This window comes from Vulpes vulpes, chromosome 11, assembly GCF_048418805.1.
Source record: "Vulpes vulpes isolate BD-2025 chromosome 11, VulVul3, whole genome shotgun sequence".
NCBI lineage: Eukaryota > Metazoa > Chordata > Mammalia > Carnivora > Canidae > Vulpes > Vulpes vulpes.
Window position 1 is genome coordinate 56150531 of NC_132790.1, and position 22995 is coordinate 56173525.

A 22995-nucleotide genomic window follows, 5' to 3' on the forward strand; every position below is an offset into this window, starting at 1 on the left:
GAAAAATAAACAAGCTGATCTTCTGCCTGTAACAGACCTAACGGAGTAGGTCTTCTGTGGGCTGATAACTGAACAGAGAGAACACCCAAGGTTGCATAATGCTGGTTCCAAGAATAATTTTTTTAAATGGATGAACCCTAATAAGAATAAAAACAAACCTGACAGGAGTGAAACAACCTGCCAATAATTTATCTGTTTATAAAAACAAAAATTACCCTGTGGAGGAAGGTAGGTATTCCAAACTCTGTACAATGTATCATTCATGATTTTCAGAATGAATTAAAAAATACTAATTATATAAGTAGCAGAAAACATAGCCAATAATTAGTTTTTAAAAAGTCAATAGATTCTGATACAATATAAATGTTGGAAATAGATTAGAAACTTTACAACTAGCAATAATGGTGCCTCGGATAAACCTAATTGACTACAATACTACCACTGTGCAAAGCTAGATTAACAACTTTAATGCAGCTAATAAAAGTATGTTTGGCATTTTAAAGGGAAATAAGGCATAATGGGCGATTAGAAAGGAAAACTTAGAAATTTTAAGAAGGTAGAATGGAAATTCCAAAAATAACAGTACAGTAATTGAAATGTATAATTCATCCAATTTGCTTAAAAGGAAGTGGTAGAGGGCAGAAAAGAAGAGCCAACAAATTAGAGAATAACCTAAAGAACACAGAAACTTCTGAAAGCAAAGCAGGTAGGTTATTAATGATCAGTATGCAACATGAAGGAATTTTTTTAAAGATTTTATTTTGTTTTTTTATTTATGAGAGAGAGAGAGAGCGAGGCAGAGACACAGGCAGAGGGAGAAGCAGGCTCCATGCATGGAGCCTGATGTGGGACTCGATCCTGGGTCTCCTGGATCAGGCCCTGGGCTGAAGGCAGCACTAAACCACTGAGCCACCTGAGCTGCCCAATGTGAAGGGATTTAATATTAAAATTTCAGAGTCCCAGAAAGAGAAGGGAGTTATCAAAACAGAAAAAAATAAAAATAAAAATAATTAAATTTGAGAATTTTCCAAATTGATTAAAAATATAAACTCACAGAGGCAACTAAAACTATATATAGACATAAAAGTGCCAAAAACCAAACTCAAAGAAGAAATCTTAAAAACAAACCAAGAAAAATAACACATTTCATAGAAAGGAACAAAAATAAGATTAATGGTTTACCTTTTGTCAGAAACAGTAGAGACAAAGACATAATAGGATTAGAGGTAAAACTAAAATTAAGCAAAAAGCTACCCAGAAGTTTATATACCCAGAAGTTTAGAAGTTTATCTATAAGTGAAGATATCATTTAAAAAATAAGATTAAACAGAGCCATTTTAAGATAATCAAATGCTGAGAGAATTTATTGACTGCTGATGTGCTCTATAAGTAATGCTAAAGAAAGTTTTTCTGAGAGAGGAAATACACCATAAGGAAACTTGAGTCTACAGAAAAAAAAAAAAGAGAAACAAAGAACATGACAAATATGAAAGCAAATATAAGATATTATACCTTGTTCTTTCTTTTGATTTCTTTATAGACAATTGAAATTTTAAAAAAATTAATAACTTTGTAAATTGTTGTATACAACATATAAATTAAAAGCTCATGGCAACATTACCACAAAAATTGTGGTAGAAGAGTAGAATTATACCACTGAATGTTTCTTACACTTTACACAGAGTGGTAGAATATTAATTCTAAGCAGAGATAAGTTAGGACACACACACACACACACTCACACACATACACAGAGGTCAACAACAACTAAAAAAATTCCATGGAAGTGTTAAAATAAAATATTGAAAGTAACATATATAAGCCAGAAGTAGGAATAAAATAATGAAAAAGGAACAGGAAACAGAATGATACAGTGGGGGAAAAAATTCAAGATGATATATTAAATCACAAAAAAAATCATACATTAAACATAAATGGGCTAAATACTCCAAATAAATGCAAAGATTGTTACACTGATTAAAAAGAAAAAAAGTCAGTGTAGTTTGTTTATAACAAACTATATAAGGATATATACCTTAATGGCTCACATAGTTGAAAAGTAAAAAGATGGAAAAAAATGTATATTTAAAAGCACGAAAAATCATTTGTTATTCTTAATGTTAAACAAGATAAAATACTAGACACTTAGTATTACCAGAGAAAAAAAGGGGAATTTTATAACACTAAGAAAATCAATTTGTCGAGATATATATATCCAAAAGTATATACATGTAAAAACATTAAAAATACATGCAACATAAGTGAGAGAAGTGGAAAAATAGACAAAAGGATAATTCCTAATCAAGGTATTGATAGAACCAATAAAATACCACACTAGTTTTCCCTTTAAAATGCCCATTCCTCATATTTTGTATGGCTGACTAAAATGCTCCTTTCTCTCATCAATTGAGTCTTAGCATTCTAATTCAAAACAGCCTCCCTTAACATTCATCTAGAAGGAAACATGACTGACTAGTATTTTTTTATGTGTTACTTTTTTGTAGAATGTATTGGTTTTATTATTTATTTATTTATTTATTTATTTATTTATTTATTATTTATGTTGTCATTGCTAGTTTCTCATCTACCCAAATGTAAGCTCCATGACTGCAGTCTTCTCTGCCTTACTGCTCACTATTGTGCCCCCACACTAGCAGTAGGGTCTGACAGATAGAGGCTACACAATTAGTATGTCCTGAATGTGTAGATACCTGAACGTAGAATGATAAGTTTATGATCTAATGTTTTTAATTGAAGACATTGTGTTGATTATGAAGAAATACAATGTTAAGAATCATAAACATTTAAAGAAAAGCTTTGTAACATAATAAAATTTTTTTTAAATGTGTGTGTGTAAGAAAAAATAGAGTACTGGCAATGTAAATAGGAGGCAACATGCCTGGGTGGCAAAGTTGTTTAAATGTCTGACTCTTGATTTCAGCTCACTTTGTGATCTCAAAGTTGCTAGATCAAGGCCTTGTGGGGCTCTGGGCTGGGTGTGGAGCCTGCTTGAGATTCTCTTTTTCCCTCTCCCTCTGCCCCTCTCTCCCTCTCTCTTTCTCTCTCTAAAAAGAAAAGAAAAAGATAGAGAGAAATAGAAGAAAAAAGGATGTCAAACAAATTTAATTATACTAATTTAATTACCTTTTATAGTAGGAAATTATTATACCAAACATTGATCAATTAAGAAATTGAGATGTTAGTCTCTCATTAGAAAATATAAAGGCAAGCAGTAATAAATTAAAATTTAGGCTCTATACATTTCAAGTGACTAAAGATAAAATAAAGAGGAAAGCAAAAGCAATATAGCAAAAATAACACATATAACAAAAAATAGATACAAAGGAAATAAAGTTAATTCTAACAATGATAAAAGTAAACTGGAAAATTTGGCTGAGTAAATGGGAAAAACAATGTTATGGAACGTTATTCTTGTATAAAAGAGACATATGTAAAAGAAAGTGACACATTATTATTGAAAATAATAAGTATTGGCAAAGACACACAGGCAGATGCAAACAAATATTAAGCAGGGTCCTGACATTAACATCACATGAGAGTTAATTAAAGGCTAAATGCATTGTACAAGACAAATGTGCTGTGTGCCTTATAATTATAATACATGCAATCTACAGAAATATGTAACAGTTATGAATCTTTTTATAAACCAAACAACCTGGCATCAAAAATATAGATTCGAAACTGGATGAAATTAAAGTAGAACTAAAAGCTCAATAATTCTTTCAGCCAATAGTAGATGAAAAAAATTAAAATAAATAAGCCTATAGAGTCTTTGATTAATAATTCGTTCAATAAAACATACTCTTTTAAAGCATTCTTAAAATAATTTAAAATGGCTACACATTAAGCCACAAAAAAATCACAACAAATTCCAAAATCTGTAAGCATATATTACAATCTTTTGAATACTAGTGGGAAAAAGTAGTAAAAATTAACTAAATTCTATGCAATTTAAAACTATCTCTCTCAAATAATTCTTGAGTTAAACAAGAACCGTTTTTAACATTTATTTATTACATCTTTAAAGACTTTACTTATTAGAGCAATTTTAGGTTTACAATAAAAATGAGAAAAAGGTGCAGGAATTCTCATTCACCTCTTCCCTCACATATGCATAATCTCCCCTATTATCCACATCACTCACTAAAATGCTACATTTTTACTGGGGATGAACCTACACTGACACAACATAATCATCCAAAATCCATAGCCTACCTTAGGGTTTGCTCTTAATGTTTGTATAGCCTATAGGATTGGACAAATGTAGAATGATAAATATTCATCACTGTAATCCTAATCCTATATAGAGACTTTCACTGCCTTAAAATTCCTCCATGATCAATCTTTTCATTTCTCTCCTTCTTATAGTTTATTTTTTAATATAAGTGAAATATACACAAACCCACAGAGTGTAAGTAACCCCAGTGTAAAAGGGAAATTTTTGCCTCAAACATTCAGATAACTGAAGAAGAAAGAATAGAAATGTGTAAAATAGTGAAATTCAATTTGTTTAAATTGGAAAAAAAAAAGAAAAAGAAAAATTTAAGAGGAAGGCATTTGCAAATTTAAAGCAAACACTTATATGCTTATAAACAAGATACAAGATAATAACAAGCACACATGATTTAAAAGCTTAGTGAATTATTAGGAAAACAAAGAACAAAACGAGTCACTAGATAAATAAAAAGATAAAAGTTTATAGACTGAGAACTGAGAATTCAGAAATAATTACAAACATATGGATTTGGAAATAAGTAGTGAGAAGTATTCTCCAAGTCATGCAAATACATTTGAAGGTCTACACAAAATAGAAGGCTTCTCATAAAACATCTTGACAAAAATTACTCAAGAAGAAAAAGAAAATATAATTAGATCTATAATTACAGAATATACTAAGGAAGTTAAAAATAATGTCGGGTCAAGGTGTTTTCTCAGTTGAATTATTAAAACCTTCAAAGAGCAGGTATCTTAAGTGCTATATAAATAGGGCATAGAGAGAGAGAAAAAAAGTTTAAAAATAATCCTAGAAAAGCAACAAGGAATAAATAACACAATAAGCAAAATAACAAATAGGAAAGTGTAGACCTGCACTGCCCAATATGGTAGTGACTAGCCGAATGTGGTTTTATTAATTTTAACTTTTTAAGATTCAATTTCTGAATTGCACCAGTCACATGTCACATTCCAACTGTGTTTTATCTTTTATTTTTATTTTTTTAAATTTTTATTTACTTTTATTTTTTGACAATAAGTTCAATGTTTTTTGCATGAATTCCTTCTGCATTTTTTTGTATATTTTTTTATTGGAGTTCAATTTGCCAACATATAGTATAACATGTAGTCCTCATCCCATTAGGTGCCCCCCTCAGTGCCTGTTACCCAGCCACACCATCCCCCCCCCGCCCACCTCCCCTTCCACTACCCCTTGTTTATTTCCCAAAGTTAGGAATCTCTCATGTTCTGTCACCCTGTCTGATTTTTCCCACTCATTTTCTCTCCTTTCCCCTTTATTCCCTTTCACTATTTTTTATATTCCCCATATGAATGAGACCATATAATGTTTGTCCTTCTCCGATTGACTTACTTCATTCAGCATAATACCCTCCAGTTCTATCCCCACTGTGCAACTGTTTAATAGCCACATTTGGCTAGTAGTTTCCCTGCTGAATGTTTGAGAAACATAACACTTCAGACTTCACAAGCAGTTGTAGAAGAAAGCCCTAGTGAATTCCTCATTCCTGAACACATCAGAGAAACAAACTGGGACAGTCTAATTGGCTAAACTTGATCCATCAACCCACCTCTGAGGCCAGAGAACAGGGATACAGGGAGACACTGTGATTTATGGTTCCTGTAGAATCTCAAGGTAAAACAAACAATCCATGTCACCACACACTTTAAAAATACACTATACTTCCTTGGCACAAAAGCTTTCTGTGACACATAGACATCACACAGAATACAAACAGAAACTCACAGACAGAGACACTAGGAAATTGCTCGAGCTCACTCTGCTGAAGAAAATGCCAAAGCCAGCTCTTAAACCTAGCTGTTCTGAATATAGGCCCCGTGGAGTCCTTATGATATATCACTGGATGCTTGCTCAAAGCAGGTACTTTGGCATTCTCCTGGTGCTTAGAATTATTGGCATAGCATGTTTCCATGTTACTGAAAGAAAATTTGTAATCCACAAGAGCCTGCAAACTCTAAGTGTAGCATATAGAATCCAGCATGTAGATTTTCAGTAATAATATTAGCACTTGTCATGTGCCAGGTTTGATAAACATTATAACATTTAATATATTGTATGCAAAAAGAAAGAGAGACAGATGTGGGGAGAGAAATTATTTGGTAAAAATAATAATATAAAGGAGATTGGGGAAAAAATAAAGAAGATTGGGGAACATAATGCTGATCCAATTTTATACAGAAACAGATTAGAAAAATAAAATACTCTTTATGAAAATGTCTAGCACACATACAGATGGTAGGTACTCAAAAAATGTCTGTGGCTGTTGTTGCTGGAAAACTTTAGAGAACTGAAATGTATCTCCCATACTTTACAAACAAGTAATGGCCTTTTTTTTCTTGGAAACCAGATATCTAACAGTAGGGCCTAAGAAAAAATTAAGGAACAAGTATTATATACTGTAATATTTGTCAATCTAGTGGCCTCCTTTTTGGTTTGACTATATAGGGTCAGTGTCGGTAGAATAATTGAGCTGACCTCAAAACAATCACAAACTGAACTCTAAAATAAAATGCCCCCATTGCAGTTTGCTGCCATTCACTTCCAGAGCAGCATCCATGCCCAAAGCACATGCAATGGCAGATCTGATGCTAGCAGAGAGGGGAGATTAATCTGACTACAGATTACCAAGCTCATGTAATGCATATGTCCTGACTCTGGGTATTGACACAGCTGCATAGTGTACCACCAGGAAGCCTATTTCTGTGGATGTGCCCAGGAGAGTTTTCCTCTTAGGTATCAGTTGAAGACCCAGGAGCCTACTTAACCATGAAACTAACTGGAAAATTGGAGGGAGGTACATTGAAGAATGAAGTTCACCACTCTGAAAAATTCGAAATTGCTCATCCTAGGTCTTGGGCATGGTTCAGGAAGATATTAAACTGGCAGAGTTCTAAATACACATTTGGAGAAGAGAATGCTATAGATTAGACGACCAGTGAGAACACTAACAGTTTCAAAATGGATTCTATAGTGGGGTTGGGAAGACAATGGTTCAGAGTAAGAGACATCAGCAGTTTGATACACTGATTTATTCACTCAACCAAAATTGATTATCTATTATAGCAAAACTCTGTTTTTGGTGAGAGGCTATGACAAAGAGAAGAAAAAATATTCAAAACCCAAGCACCTATGTTTCAAGAAGTCACAGACTAGAGTAGACAAATACATATCAATAAATAATAAAAGTATACTAATAACTTCCATTTGGTAAAATCTATGAGTAAGAAGAAATAAACTATGATAGTGATGTTTCTGAGAAACATAATGAGAACTGACCAAAGAAGTAGGTTTCCTATAACAAGATAAGAGATTTGCTTTTGTATATAACTTTAAGATTCCAGAATAGACATGTGTGCTAAGGGTATGAACAGGGAAAGAGACATAAATAGGATGAACTAACAGGCAAAATCAACACAAAAAAAGCCAAAAAGATCATTTTTATCTCATTTTAACACAGAATGTTGCATTTGAAGTACCAGGGAAAAGCATATGTTGATACGGGTATCTAGTGGTAAGGAGGAAATATTTATGGCATAAAAAGCATGCAGTTCTGGTAGTGTGGAATAAGACCTAAGAGAAATTGCTTATTAACTTTAAAAATTCATTTAAAAATCATAGGAAGTCAGCTATGTCATTTTTGTGAACAAGGAAAGTTAAAATTTACTTTAAAAAAAAAAAGGCACAGGCGCTGAATGAATGCAGCTGCAATATCCATGTTGTAATCATAGATGATGAATTTCTCCTAAATGTTATCCTTCCCACCAGTGGAAAATAAAAAATGGTGAGGATCGGTATACTCACCATGGTCCTATGAGACATCAAGAACTTTAAAAGTGTATGAAATGATGGGACGCCTTGGTGGTTCAGTGTTTGAGCATCTGCCTTCGGCTCAGGGCTTAATCCCAGGGTCCTGAGATCGAGTCCCACATCTGGCTCCCTGCAAGGAGACTACTGACTACTTCTTCATCTGCCCATGTCTCTGCCTCTCTCTCTCTCTCTCTGTGTCTCTCGTGAATAAATAAAATCCTTAAGAAAAAATGTATGAAATTAAAAATACTTTCAAGTACTTAGTAGCATTTTTTTAAATTGAAATGGGCAAATTAAGCAATGGAAATTCAAAGACAAGACACTGTTCAACTCTTCAAAAGTCCAATTGAGAATTAAAACACATTAACAATTAAGTATGGGAAAACAAAATGCTTTGTTAAAGGCATTTATTTATCTGTTTACAAAACACATTTTTTCTTTGACCACTTAATTCTGACACTAATGCAGAGATAATAACTTAGTAATAATAGATTTATATCATCCTTATGACATAGATGAGGAAAAAGAACCAAAGATCGCTTTATTGACTGGAAAATGGTTAATATTTTTGCAGGACAAGAATCCAGGTTTTCTAATAGTGAATGATTGAGTTTTGCATTCAAGTAATAATAGGCTTCCAAAATAAGAAATGGATTTTTGCTTATTATTGCAATGGTAAAGATATAAAACAAGACACCCTGTCTATAGAAAACCAAAAAATCAGTCACATTACTCAGTGACTCAGTGTATTATCTGGAAATACTTTCCCCATGATGTTATTTACTTACATTATTTGCCTTGTTTACCAAGTTGGTCAGACATTTTGGCATGGCTTCAACATGGATGTTAGCCTAACATTGGAAAAATATTTCACCGAATGACTCCAAATGCTATTTACATGATCTGCCAAGATTGCCTTTCTGCCACTAGCACATATTCTTAGACTGAAAACTATCAGTCAAAGGTAAGAAAGACAGCACATTTCAGGCATATGGTTAATAAATGATAAAGATTAGGCTTTGTACAGTCTTACCTTCACTTCAGTGATGGCAGAGAAGAGAGAAGATAGCGAGGCGCTGTATCTCCAAGGGATGTCCACATTCAGATCTCCATCCCCAGATCAAGGGATCCCCACATCCCTTCCCAGCTCTTAAACTCCCTAGCTACCTTGGAGAGAATTTCAGATATGTCTTATATTGGTCAATCCTTGTATAACTTTGCATTAAATCTGAAGATTAATGTGAAGTCCAGCTACCAAAATTATCCTCAGAATTGATAACCTCAATGTAAAAGGATAATAAAACTTGATATTTATCAAATGCCTACTTATTTTAGGCCCTTGTCTTAATTTAAAATATTGTAAGATAGATGGTGATGTGTGTTTTAATTATAAATTCAAGAATTCAAGGAATCATGGAAACAATAGCTTGACTACACAGTGCATATTTTATTTCCCTCCATGAGGTACACTAAGCTGTCATCTAGCTGACTAAGCACCTCTATTTTAGGCTTCTGTATTATTTGACAACATGTCCATTACCTCTTATGCCACATCTCACATTTTTCTATTCCCTTTTATTCCATCCATTGCTGTAGTAGACACCTAGACACAGGGGTAAATTGACAACATTTTGTCTCAGCTGTCCAAGAGTATATATTGCTTCCATAGGTATTCTCAAAGATCATAGAGATCCACAGGAAACCCCTCACACTCAATTATACACAAATATGGAAGTATGAGGGATTTAGCACCTCCACAGGAAACCCCTTACACTCAATTATACACAAATATGGAAGTATGAGGGATTTAGCACCTCTTGTGACAACTCTTACCAGTGAGGCATGGGAGCCAACAGAAAACTGCTCTATTTCTTGAGTAGAAAGTTCTGGGGCAAGTGATGCATGACATTTTTGAGGAATCCAGCAGGGGACTGATTCCCAGTTGCCAGAGCAATGATAAGCTAAACAATGCACTCTTTGAATTGCTTTCTCTCTTTTCTGCTTTTGTGCTTGCCTTTTCTGCATTCCTGTACCTTGGATCACTTCCGAAAATAAAGTATCCACTTGTATACCTTTTTCTTTGGCTTTGTTTACTGAAACAGAGACTACGACAGGACAGTCACCAGCCATCATGAAGAAACACACTTTCCAACCCTGACTTATCATGTACAGTAGCCTCAAGGCTCTCTACTCTCATTTATGTGTCTGATTTAAAAGGGATTCATACTATCCAATCCATGGATAGATGAGTGAATAAGCCAGGGGAGTAAATGTGGCCAAGTTTCATGTGCTTCAAATTAAAGTAATCTCTAAGGTTGAAGAAAAGAGCCCAAAGTATGGCTTCCACACTAGTTGTAGGCAAAATGTGAAATATGAAGGGCCTAGGGTCTATCCAGTTCCCACCATGACACTTTAGGATTCCAGTAACATAACACTAATGCAAAACCAATTAACCTGTATTGTGGACCATAAGAATACTGATTTTTAAAATATTTCAATACTAATAATCTGGAGGCATATTTTAAATAAATGAACTCAAAAGTGGTGGTAGTAAAATCCGTAGGGTGTCTCTCTTTAGGTATGCAAGCTAACATAAGAATAAAGAGTGAAAATAGGAATATGAGGAAACCATATGTGGTAAGTTAGAATTCTGGGGGTAGTACTATATATGTCTATGTATTTTCACCTGAGAAAGACAATCTCTAGTCTTGAGTCTACATGTACCTGTGTATGTGCTGATCCCATTGAGAGCTGGGACAGTTGGAAATGTGTCGCTAAGCAATAACTGTTTACTGTTGAATTGAACAACTACCAACTGGAAGTCAATGTGACAAGCAAAAGGATATATTCTTATTCACCTGACTTTGAGTCCAAATACTTGATTTGAGTGGCTTAGTAGCTGTGTATCTTGGACAAGCACAGACTCACAAGGTCTTGCTTTACTGTTTATAACAGAGGGTGTTCATTCTTTATTGATCTGTCTTACAGAGTTCATAAGAGTGTAAAAGGAATATATGTGTGATAGAGAATTTTGATCATACAATATCATATACACTTGAAATATTATTGCTGATTGGGGCCCTCCCAGATCAGGCCACTATACCTGAGGTTTGTGTTTTCCAGGGCACCTGGAGCAGACTACTGGAGAAATGAAGCCTTTTCCATTGAGTCCTCAAAAGATTAAGAAAATAATTCAAAGGCTGAAAGGATTGATCTACAGGGCAAGATTAAAGGAGGACATGTAGTTTATCATTCTGTTAGGCAATGCCTAATGGAGGGTCAGGCCTGCAAAGATATATTTCAAAGGGGTAAACATTAAAGAGGGGGAAGAATTATTTCTGTTGAGACAAAAAGAAATAAGTAAAATCATTGAAAATGAAATGAAAAGTATGTGGATAGCAGAAAATGATCAAAGTTCTTTTATTTGGAATCTTTTAAGCTAACATAAAAAGCCTGGGTTTTTCCATCTTTGCACCAGTTTGTCATTGAGATGGTCTCCAACGGTATTGCTCTGACCCACTGACCCCCTCATTAGATAAATGCTCATCCTGAATCATAATCTTATCTTTTGAATTCAGATATCCATAGGAGAAAAATCATCACAAAATATGTTATTTGTTCCAAGGTATCAAAATCTTGTCCACTTAGCTTTTTAAAAATTTTTGAAAAGATTTTCTTACCACAAACTTTTCATTTCATATTTTTCTTGGGGAATACTTCTGTGAGTGTATGAGTGGAACTAACTGAAAAGATAAAATTTCATGGAATTTAAACTTACTAAAGGGGGAGGTAAGTTTAGTTGCATTACTATCTGAGGGGATGTGACAAGACCAAGTGAGATCCTAAGAACAGCTACTAGAACAGCTCCGTAAATGTTGTAAACACTGGAGTCTGCTTTTATATTCCTTGAAAGAAGATAGACATAATTCAAATAAGTTGTGATAATTTTTTAATCCAGAGGGGCACACATCAGTATGTTTTATTCTGGCAAAGAAATGTGGTCCAAAGATGGGAAAGAAAAAAAATTAAATTCTTCCCACTCTCAAAATAGCAAGACTATATTTCTCTTCAGATTCAACAAAGAATTGTTGTTTCATTTGAAGAAGGCAATAGTTTATATGATACTTTTCAAGGCATAAACCATTGACAAAACTGTGACACTGGGCATGTTTGTTTTCAACTTGGCTTAGAGTCCATCTTGAGTTGGTCTTGAGCCCTAGACTTCTCTTTTCACATTGATGGGAGTCAGTTAGTTACCTGGATTCCCATTTAGGCCCATTCCCATTTAGGCCTGCTGAAAGTAAATGATGATGAGGTCTTGCTGTACAGTGTAGTACAGCCTTGTATGTATTTGGTTTTCCCAATAATAGTAGGCATATTGATTCCTAAATTCAGAGGTCCCTCCACTTGCTCCCATTGTATAAAGTTCTCATGTTCTGGTACTTTTGATCCTGGATCTTCTTTGCCATCAAAATTACCCACTTTGTGACTTTTTTCCATCTAGGGACTGTCATGAGCGAATCCTGGAGGTTGTAGGAATTTAGTCTTTAATTTCAGTGTTGTGAGTTCTTGCATTAGTCACCCACTTCTTTGACTCTGTTTCTGCGTGTAATTTAAAGACAAGATGGTTTTTAAACATTCTGTCCCATCACCTTAAACCAGGACTTTTCAAATTTGGCACCATTGGTATTTTAGGGTGGATAACAAAGCATTTCCTCTTACAAAATGGTAACACAGGTCTCAGGCAATTATCTTGAGGAAATTCCTCAATCCTAAAGTGACCTAAAATATGAATTCCATATTTAGTAGAAATCCATTGCCCACTTACCATTCCTGCAATACAGCAGATCCATCTTTTCTCTTTCTCCCCTGTTTAATGCTGCTTCTGCATCACCAGATGTGGCCCGATCAAGGCTCCCCCGACAATGTGTTCCAAGCCGATTTGCCACAGCTGGTGCTGCTACATTCAGTTCCAGTTTCTGTCTGTGGCTACAAGTAGGCCTGTTCCAATATCAGTCTTTGTGCCATCTTGTTATACTCCTCTCCTCCCCTCCCTGAAGTCCTATCTGCACACTCACCTCACCCTACTCTGCCCCACCTGAAGAGGTTCATGGTTTCCTTTTTATGGCTTACTCACCCCCACCATGACTGTTGAGGAGAGCCACATCTGTGAAGAACTGTTTCTCCACCTGCACTGTGTCTGTGACAACCATGCTGCTGTGTTCTCTGGGTGATGTGCCCACATCTCAACACTATGCTATTAGGGAAATGTATGAATAATAATCAGTGCATGTGTAGCCTGATGCTATGAAATGAATATTTGAAAGTCCATGCCTTATATTCACACCCTTTTTGGATTTAGCAGCAGGCATGCTATATAATGCCAAAATTAAAAAATCATTTATAAGCATTATTTTATAGACTTGTTAATAACAACCCTATATGGATTAAAAATGTGTTGATATATGTTGAAGAGTCTTTTGGATTCTTTAAACAATTATGTATTCCCTTTTCCAAGACCCTATTGGGAGGATTATTTTCATTTGAATTACTAGGGGACAAAACTCTGTCATAAATACAGTCTCTGGAAACATTATGTAGATAGATTCATTCATGTGACAGTCAGGCCTGAGATATGCCAGGCAAAAGAGATCTCTACCTACCTAGAAGTTTAATAAGTTTTGGAAGATCTGATGTACAGTAATACTTCCATTCTACATGTCATCATTTCTCTAATACTTCTGCCTCCACTAGTAAATATTAATGAGAAAAATTGTTATAATTAGTAAGTACGCTGGTGTCTCTTACCATGATTATTGCATTTAATAATTTCAAAGTTGGTTAATGGCCTGTTTGTATGATCAAAACTGCTCCAAGGCAAGACTAACTAGGACTGGACTTTTCTTTCATTTCATTGGGCCATCAAGAAACCAAGGAAGCCATTTGTCATTTACCAGGCACAAGATGGGATCCTTAGTCTGAACTATAAGAAGCGGAAGTCTGGATCCAGCCATTGATGTGTGTTCTAAATTCTTTGGCTCTAGGCACCAAGAACTGCCCTGGAGCAGTGAACAATCTAGTGAGAGACACAGACTAAGCACAAAAAACATACAGGAGAGAAAATCAGTGGCATATGTTCCCATCCAGGTGCAGTTCTTCACTAGATGGGATGGTCCATACAATAAGTGGAAATAGTTATCATGAAGAAGATAGCAGCATAAAGGATTCATTTTCAAAGATAACAACTCTGTCCTTAAAATTCAACTCTGTCCTTAACATTTTCTCTGTAAGAAGGCCCTCATGGTTAACACAGTCCCTTGGCTGCTCTTAAAAAACATTTTGTAAAACATCTTCGTTGAGATACAATTCACATGCCATATACTTCACCCATTTAAAGTATACAATTATCTTTGGCATATTACACGATTAATTCATTTAAGTTGTGATAAAATGCATGTAACAAAATTTGTCATTGTTATCTTTTTAAGTATATCATTCATTGACTTTAACTGCACTTACAATGTTATGCAACTATTACTTCTGTTTCCAAACTTTTTCATTATGCCAAACAGAAGCTCTCTACCCCTTAAGCAATAATCCCTCCACTTCTCTCTCTCTCTAGCTCCCAGGAGGGGGGGGGGTCTAATCTATTTTCTATCTCCTTGAATTTGCTTATTTTAATTATTTCATATAAGAGAAATCATATAATATTTGTGCTTGGCTTATTTCAATATTTTCAAGACTTATCCATGTTGTAGCTTGTTCTGCTACTTCATTCCTTATTATGGTTGAATAATATTACATTGTACATATATAGTACATATTGCATTTGGGTTGTATCCACCTTTGGGCTATTGTGACTAATACATCAATGAACCTTGGTATTCAAGTGCCTATTGCCTTCCTACTTTCCGTTCCTTTGTTTATATCCTAGGAATGGAATTGCCAGGTCATGTAGGAATTCTATGTTTAGCTTTTGGAGGAATTGCCAACTCTTTTCCATAGTGTCTGCACCCTTTTATAATATCATTAGCAATGCATGAAGGTTTCAATTTCTCTATATCCATGCTAAGACTTGTTATTGTCTTCTTTATTATGACCATCCTAGTAGATGTTAAGAGGTATCACATTGTAGGATTTTTTTTTTAATTTGTCTTTCTGTAACAATTAACAACATTGAGGATCTTCTCATATATTAATTGGTCATTTGTATGTCTTCCTTGGACAAATGTCTACTCAAGTTCTTTGCTCATTTTAAAATTGGATTGTCTTTTTTTTTAGTTATTTATTTTTAAAGATTTTATTTATTTACTCATGAGAAACACAGAGAGAGGCAGAGACAGAGGCAGAGGGAGAAGCAGGTGCCATGCAGGGAGCCCAACGTGGGACTCGACCCTGGGACCATGGGATCATGACCTGAGCCGAAGGCAGATGCTCAACCCAGGCATCCCTGGATGTCTTTTTACTGTTGAGTTTTAGGAGTTCTTGATATGTTCTGGAGATTAGCCCCTTGCCAAATATATGATTTCCAAATGTTTTCTCCCAGTCTATAGGTTGTCTTTACATGTGCTCAATAATGTAACTTGATGTAAAAAAGTTTTTAATTTAGATGAAGTCTTTTATCTATCTGTTTTATTTGCATGACTTTTAATAAAGCAAGAATTAAATAAAGGATGCCATTGGGACTCCTATTTTCTCTAATTTTGAGCAAAATTATTTCGAGGTTACTCTTCTACCTGCTTATTAAAAATATAAAATATGTTATAGTAACACATGGAAATGTCAGAATACTTCCCAAGTAGATAACTCAACAACTTTAAACTTACCGTTTGTTCAACAAACATTATTTAAGTATACAAGGGCTTAACACTACATTAGCCCCTGAGGGAAAAAAAATACAAAATATTTAAGGTATTACCCCTACTTTGAGGGAACTCACATATTAGCAGAAAGGATGGATATATAAAAAACCTTCTTAAAAGCAAAGGGGTAAATACTACCTACCATTGATACTTTTACAAAGTTCAAGAATAGGGATAACCAAGTAACAAATGAATTCCAATTGTTGGGGGAACAAATGAAATTTAAAGGGGGACTTTATTTTTTTCTCAAGTTTTTATTTAAATTCCAGTAAGCTAACATACAGTGTAATATTATTAGTTGCAAGTGTAAAATTTAGTGATTCATCACTTACATACAACATCAAGTGCTCATCAAAAGTGCCCACCTTTACCCGTCACCCATGTAACACATTCCCCTTAACCCTCTCCCCTCCAGTAACTCTCAGTTCGTTCTCTATAGTTAAGAGTCTGTTTCCTGGTTTGCCTCTTTTTTTTCTCCACATGTTCTTCTGTTTTATTTTTTAAGTCTACATATAAGTGAAATCATATGGTATTTGTCTTTCTCTGACTGATTTATTTAGCTTAGCACAATATACTCTAGCTCCATCCACATCATTGCAAATGCAAGATTTCATTCTCTTTTATGGCTGAGTAATATCCCATTATATATATGTATATATATACACCCCATTAATTATATACATATACATATACATACACATATATGTGACATATGACATATTCTCTTTTATGGCTGAGTAATATCCCATTATATATATCCCATTATATATGTACATGTACATATATATCACATATGACATATATGTCTCATATTAATGTCACATATGACACACACACATATATGTCACTCTTCTTTATCCCTTCATCAGTTGATGGACACGGACTCTTTCCACCACTTGGTTATTGTTGATAATGCTGCCGTAGACATCTGAGAGCATATATCCCTTTGAATCAGTATTTCTGCATCATTTGGGTAAATACTAAGTAGAGCAATTGCTGAATTATAAGATAGTTCTATTTTAACCTTTGAGGAACCTCCATACTATTTTTCAACAGTAAAAACCAGTTTGCATTCCTACCAAAAGTTAAGAGAGTTGCCCTCTGTCGGCATCATCACCAACACCTATTATTTCCCGTGTTGTTAATTTTAGCCATTCTGACTAGTGTGAGGTGATATATTATTGTATTTTTGATTTGTGTTTCCCTGATGATGAGTGATGTGGAGCATCTTTGCATATGTCTAGCGGCCATCTGTATGTCTTCTTTGGAATATGTTTATTTACAATTTCTGATCATTTTAAAACTGGATTGTTTTTTAGATGTTGAGTTTGATAAGCCCTTTAGAGATTTTGGATATTAACCCTTTATCAGATATGTCATTTGCAAATCTCTTCTGTAGGATGCCTTTTATTTTTTTCCAGTTTGAAACTATATTTTTAACATAGCTAGAAATCCAATAACTATATATTTTTAATCAGAAAAAAAACCCTTTACTTTTCCTTCTTATAACAGTGTTAGCACAAGAAAAAACACTTCTGGTTTAAAAATGATATTGTGTATTTGTGGAACTTTGTCTTTGTGGCACAGGACACATTTTCAGAAGACCTATTTTACTTGTACCCATTTATGGTAATATTTGCAATGTTAGAATGTACTTAAATGATATATAATTAAGTAAATCAAATAAGGAACTCAAAAAGAAATGGTCTTCTTGAGTTACTCAGAGTACACAGAAAATTTGAGAGAGAACACATATTAACGACAACAACAACAACCACTGGCAAGCTAAATGCAAGTATATATGCTGAGTGTTTTTAAAGGTTTTAAAAAGCATGTTCAGTTAAAAGTGAACCTTTTCTCACTTATACAACAAATGCATTTCTATCTGCTTGTGTACAGCAAAGGGTTAGAACCTGAATCAACTTACTTATGACTTCAGAAATGTGCTATTTCAGAAATGTATTCCATGGAATTTTCTTCACTGCTCCTACCACTGATTATTCAAATAAACAAAGTACAGAGGGTCCCATCCCTTGAAACTGTTTTTAGAACCAGCACTTTAAATTAAAACATAAGTAGAAAGCTAACAATTCCTGGTACACTGCCTGGACTAACACTAATCTTAATGTAGGAGCTAAATGAATGTACAACAGAAAAGCTATCATTTACTTATCCTTGGAGGAGAGGAAGGGAGAAAAAGGAGAGGTGGGGGATATGGTGCAGTATTTAGCTGATTAGGAGCACAATGACTCATAATGCCATCAACTCCACAGTGAAGAACCATGGATCTCATCAATTTTATAATTGATATTGGTTAAGAATTTTGATTTCCCTCTATGCATATCAGTGAATTCAAATCTCATACTCTCCAAAATATGAAGATGAATAATGTAAGATAAACTCCAACTGCAATAGGTATTGCCTAAGTAGAAGACCAAACACCAAAGGGAATCCCTCCTTCCAACATATTTTGACATGGTAAGATTTCACCAAAGTCGAAATCTAACACTTAAATATGAAATTATTAGCCAAGTAAGAAACTACAGCTGTTATGGGTATTGCCTTACATAATCACTATAGGTATTACATATTATACCCAGCATTACAGATGCTTGCCCAATTATGCTGTGAAGAATAATAGTATTGATGATGACAGTGAACAAGGACTATCTTTTGCCCAAAAAGAGAATGAGGCAGAGGGAGGCATGGTGAAAACAAGTAGAAAGCACCTAAAGAGATGGGTATTTTCTCTTTCTCCAGGAAAGGTCACTCTAAACACAGAAATATAAAAAGAAAAGTATTCCCTTATTGCCCCTATGTGGAATAATGCAAAACATGTATTTTCTATATCAGATGAGAACCCGGCTAAGTAACCCAACTCTACTGCAGCATTATAAAAATCATCCCTTCACCACAGTATAAGATTTAAATGCATCTGCTCAAGGGTGCACACTATATAGAAGGAGTAAAGTTGCTGCTACCCTGCCAACCACTTCCAGTCCTAACCCAAGTCCTACTGTAATATCAGTGGTCTGGATGGTTTTATCCAAATCAATCATATTTTAGAAATAAAGCATTTAAAAAGACAAGTCAAAATGTCTCAGTAACCATATCTCCAACTCAATTTCATCTATTTAAATGTTATATTTGCCTTCTGCTAATAAGTTTTTATTTCACTCAAACTAAGAGATAAATCTACACTGAAGTATCTTCCTTGCCCAGTTAGTCCAAAGGGAAAAAAACCCTGAAATTATTAGTAAAGAAAAATGTAAGGACTAACACACTATTTAAATAAGTTTTTAAAAGTATTTTTAAGGTTTAAAAAATGTTTAAAGTTTGTAATTCCTAGTAGGAAAACATCTGAATGAATACCCAAATGGCAAACCACTGCAGAATGTTTCAGTTGTATATGCCACAGAGGGGTATGAATTCTCTTCACAGTACACCAGCTTTCTTCATGGGACGGTCAGAAGTATACTGGTTTATATTATTGTGACATCCGTTGGTGATCAAAGTTGTTTTTCCTTCAGGAAAGGCTTTATTTTTAAGGACATTACACATGACGTCTAAATTTGGCTAACAATTTACTGATCAGATTCATCACCTTTGGGTTATTCTGATATTTTGACATATTTGTTGGGTTCTGGGTCACATCCTGGAAGGCCACCACCACTTCTGGATCCTGCATAGCTTTAAGAACCTCTGGATCACTAAGAATTTCGTTGAGCCCAGGCATTCCTGCCACTCCACGCATCTCCCTGCCATTTCAGGTATTCCCCTGGGTTTTCCCCAGGCATTTTCCTGAGAAAGCCACCTAGGAAAGAGCCATACTGAGCCATACTGAGGTTGTCAGCTGACTTCTTCCTCCCTCTGGGCTCTCTGATGTTCTTCCAAAGCCTTTGTAACCCTTTCTATTCTTTTTTTGATCTTTCACTCCACATTTTTGCTCATACTTTCTCTGACACTCAGCAATTTTCTGGGCCCTCAGTTGAACTTCTTTCAGCATTGCACTAGCATCTTCACCATAACCCAGTTTACCAGTAAGGGCAAGATCATGTGCTTTTTTTCCCCCAATGGCCCGGAAGTCTGTGTGCTTTCCCTGGCCACTTCTAAAGGCTGAGCTGAATCAGGATTTCAATAGCTCTGTCACAGTCTCGAATGGCAGCATGTGGCTTCTGTAATTTGATGAAGACAGTGGCTCTCTTGGCATACAGAATGGCCAAGTGAGGATTCAGTTTGATGGCAGTGTGAACAAGTCAATGGCTTTCTGTAGTTCACCATCATTTAGGGCACCCACAGCAGCCACTTTTTTTTTTTAATCATTTACCCGATCCATCATTTCCTCGGTTATCTGTACATTTTCATCTCCTGTTTCTTGAGGGGAATCAGTATCTGGTTCAATCAGACCTTCATTGTCAATTTCTAGATCACTGTCCTCAGTTGATTGTTCTTCTGTCTTTATGTTTTCCTTCTCCTTCTTACTATCCATTTTTTCTTCCTTGATATTGTCTTCTGATTTAGTTTTTTGAGCAGCAGGTAGCATTTTAGCCCCCCCCCCCCCCCCATACTCTCCACCCACCCCACAGCAAGGACATGTCTTTGGTGTGCAGAACGCTCAGATCCGACTTACACATTTTCATAAAAGCTAGAAGCCCCCTAACTTTACAAGAATCTATATGGTCCAGAGGTGTGGCAGGCCTTGCTAAGGTTGGGCCTGATTCCAGGCATGGGTACTAGCTCAGAATGACCGTGTGGAAGGGGACAGCTGTTGTGAGGCAGAACAGACTAGAACCTCCCTGGCCATTGGATCCTCTTACCCAACAGTTTCCTGACCCCAGGTGCTTTGATGGTCAGTTCCTTCCTACAACCTCTGCCTCTGCCCCTGTACACTGCCTAAAACCTTCCAGAAGTGTGTCTGTGGGTTGCTTTTTAGTTTTGTTGGCTGTTTCACTGTGTAAAAGCTTTTTATTTTGATAAAGGCCCAATAGTTTGATTTTATTTCCTTTGCTTCATGTGACATATCTAGTAAGAAGTTGCTGTGGCTGAGTAACATCAAAGATGTTACTGCCTGTGCTCTTCTCTAGGATTTTGATGGTTTCCAGTGTCATATTTAAGTCTTTCACCGATTTTGAATTACTTTTGCGTATGGTGTAAGACAGTGATCCAGTATCATCCTTCTGCATGTTGCTGTCCAGTTTTCCCAACACAATTGGTTGAAGAGATAATTTTTTTCCTACTAGATAGTTTTTCCTGCTTTGTCAAAGATTAGTTAACCATACAGTTGAGGGTCCATTTCTGGGTTCTCCATTCTGTTCCATTGATCTATGCGTCTATTTTTGTGCCAGTAACACACTGTCTTGATGACTACAATTTGTAGTAGGAATATAGCTTGAAGTCTGGAGTTGTGAGGCCTCCAGTTTTGGTTTTTATTTTCAACATTCCTTTGGCTATTCAGGGACTTTTTGGTTTCATAATAATTTTTTTAATAATAAATTTATTTTTTATTGATGTTCAATTTGCCAACATACAGAATAACACCCAGTGCTCATCCCGTCAAGTGCCCCCCTCAGTGCCTGTCACCCATTCACCCCCACCCCGCTCCCTCCTCCCCTTCCACCACCCCTAGTTCATTTCCCAGAGTTAGGAATCTTCACGTTCTGTCTCCCTTTCTGTTATTTCCCATCCATTTCTTCTCCCTTCTCTTCTATTCCCTTTCACTATTATTTATATTCCCCAAATGAATGAGAACATATAATGTTTGTCCTTCTCTGATTGACTTACTTCACTCAGCATAATACCCTCCAGTTCCATCCACGTTGAAGCAAATGGTGGGTATTTGTCGTTTCTAATGGCTGAGGAATATTCCATTGAATACATAGACCACATCTTCTTTATCCATTCATCTTTCAATGGACACCGAGGCTCCTTCCACAGTTTGGCTATTGTGGACATTGCTGCTAGAAACATCGGGGTGCAGGTGTCCCGGCGTTTCATTGCATCTGTATCTTTGGGGTAAATCCCCAACAGTGCAATTGCTGGGTCGTAGGGCAGGTCTATTTGGTTCCATAATAATTTTAAGATTACTTCTTCTGTGAAAAATGTTGGTGTTATTTTGATAGGGATTTCATTAAATGTGTAGATTGCTTTGGGTAGTATAGACATTTTAACAATATGTGTTCTTCCAATCCATGAGCATGCAATATATTTCCATTCCTTTGTGTCATCTTCAATTTCTTCATCAATTTTTTATAGTTTTCAGAATAGAGATCTTTTATCTCTTTGGTAAGGTTTATTCCTAGATATCTTACATTTTTTATGGAATTTGTAAATGGGATTGATTTCTCTTTCTGCTGCTTCATTATTGACATATCAAAATGCAACAGATTTTTGTATGTTGATTTATATCCTGTGACTTTACTGAGTTCATGTATCAGTTCTAGCAAAATTTTGGGGGGAGACTTTAGGTTTTCTATATCATGTTATTTGCAAATAATGAAAGTTTGCCTTCTTCCTTGCCTATCTGGATGCCTTTTATTTCTTTTTGTTGTTTTATTGCTGAGGCTGGGACTTCTAGTACTGTGTTAAATGACTGGTGAGAGTGGACAACTCTGTCTTTTTCCTGACCTCAGAGGAAAAGTTCTCAGTTTTTCCTCATTGAGGATGATATTAGCTGTGGGGTTTTTTGATATATGGTCTTTCTTATGTTGAGGTATGTTCCTTCTATCCCTACTTTGTTGAGGGTTTTTATCATGAATGAATATTGTACTTTGTCAAATGTTTTTTCTGCATCTGTTGATAGGATCATATGGTTCTTGTGCTTTCTTTTATTAACGTGGTGTATCATGTTGATTGATTTGAGAATATTGAACCACTCTTGCAGCCCAGGAATAAATCCCACCTGATCATGGTGAATGATCCTTTTAATGTACTGTTGGATTCAATTTACTAATACTTTGTTGGGAATTTTTCCATCCATGTTCATCAGGGATATTGGCCTATAATTCTCTCTTTAGTGGAGTAAATTTTCTGGTTTTAGACTTAGGGCAATGCTGG

At 35.3% G+C, this 22995-nt stretch overlaps 1 non-coding gene and 1 pseudogene across 1 annotated transcript; both read right to left on the minus strand.

Annotated features, from left to right (window-relative positions):
- Positions 1-317: 317 nt before the first annotated feature.
- Positions 318-453, minus strand: LOC112933294 (U4 spliceosomal RNA). The gene has a single exon (XR_003237635.1). It is a non-coding gene; the product is annotated as a U4 spliceosomal RNA (small nuclear RNA).
- Positions 454-19495: 19042 nt separating this feature from the next.
- Positions 19496-21125, minus strand: LOC112933251 (hsc70-interacting protein pseudogene; annotated as a pseudogene).
- Positions 21126-22995: the final 1870 nt, after the last annotated feature.